The following is a 1,885-nucleotide window of genomic DNA, read 5'->3' as shown; positions in this document are numbered from 1 at the left end:
AAATTTGGACTAGTGAAGAACTGTCTTTAAAACTTTTTATGTTGAACTAAATTTAGACTGATAGAAAAGGTGCCAGATTAGTACAGTTTCATGTATCCTTCACCCAGCTTCCCCCAATGTTAACATCTGACATAAGCATACTATAATCCTTAGAACCAGGAAATTAGCATAGGTACAGTACTACTAGCTAAACTGAAGAACTTATCAAAATTTTGCCACGAATCTCCCACTAATATCCTTTTCCTATTCCAGGATTTTATCTAGGATCTTACATTGCATTTCACTGTTAATTGTCCTTGGTTCCCTGAGGTCTGTAATAGCGCCTCAGTCTTGTCCTTCATGACCATGATATTCTTGAAGCGTGTAGGTGATTTTGCCAAATGTCTCTGAGTTTGAGTTGGCCTGATGTTTTTTCATGATTGGATTGAGGTTCTGTGGTTAGGCAAGAATACCATGAAATACTATTATCTTCAGTGAGACATATATCACAGGGTTCATGATGTTGATATGTTTTATTATTGGTGGTGTTAACCCAGTTGGTTAATAAGGTTTCTGCCAAGTTTCTCCACCATAAAATCATGTCTTTCCCTTTGTAATTAATAAATATGTTGGGGGAGATTTTTTGTAATCATGCAGACTTTATTTCTCCTCAAACTTTTACCCACCAATTTTATCATCTATTGATACAACTTGTCTTCAAGTTATTTTTGTGGTATTGCATGATTTTATTTTTTTTCTTTCCTTTTATATTCAAATTCTATCATAAGGAAGAGTTGTCCTATTTCTACTATTTATTTATTTGATTATTTTATCACTATTGGCTCATTTATTATACTTATGAATTATAATCTAACACTATAATTATTTATTTTACTGCTCAAATTATTCCAGCTCTGGCACTTAGGAGCTACTTTGGATTGGCCCCTGTATTTTGTTTTGCTTTTGGAGCATGTTATTACCATCTGGGAAAAGATATTCTAAGCTCATCTTTATATTACCTGCCTTGACCCTGGAATCAACCATTTCCCCCAAGAAACTCTGGTTCCTTTTATTAGAGAGCAGAGTTTAGAATCCAACATATGAGCACAAGGTGTGAAACTGGCTAAAATTTCTGACAATTTCAAGTTGATGAAAATAAGGACTAATTGGAATTCATAGGCTTATGGGAACTGGTGCAAGTGGTTTGGAAAACAATTTGGCATTAGCCACTAAAGCGTAGGTAGGTACATTCCATGAGTCAGTAATTTCACTGGAGGAACTCTTGCACATGTACAAGAGTTGTATGCAGTTTTGTTTAGACTAGCACATAATGGAAAACAACCCAAATGCCCATCAGTAGGAGAACAGATGAATAAAGTGTGATATATTCATACAATGGAGTATTCTAAAGCAGTGAAAATGAGCTACAGCTGTACACATCAACAAGAATGAATCTCAGATGTATAATATTAGCCAAAAAGAATACAGAATGTATGATTCCATTTATAGAAAGTTCATCAATAGGCAGAATAAAGCAATATAGATATTGTAGGGATGCATAAGTGATACGATGATCAAACTAGAAAGAAAAGGCAACCATTATGGCAAAATCCAGGAGAGTGATTACAATTAGGGGTGGGATTTGTGGAGCTTTACAAGTATCGGTTGTATCATATTTCTTAAGCTGGATGGAGGATTAATGGGCATTCATTTTGTTTAGATCAGACATATGTATGTGTGAAATACTGCCTAATGAAGAAAAGGGGAGGAGCTAGAGGGAAGGAAGGAAGAGAAAAGGAAAAAAAGAAGGGAGGGGAGGAAATAGGGATGGACGGAGGTAGGGAAAGAAAGAAACAAAAAAGCATTCCTGAGCATGATATCTTAAGATGTGGGTGGTTCAGATTCT

Source organism: Capricornis sumatraensis, chromosome 5, assembly GCF_032405125.1.
Source record: "Capricornis sumatraensis isolate serow.1 chromosome 5, serow.2, whole genome shotgun sequence".
NCBI classification, from domain to species: domain Eukaryota; kingdom Metazoa; phylum Chordata; class Mammalia; order Artiodactyla; family Bovidae; genus Capricornis; species Capricornis sumatraensis.
This window is presented reverse-complemented; position numbering follows the sequence as displayed.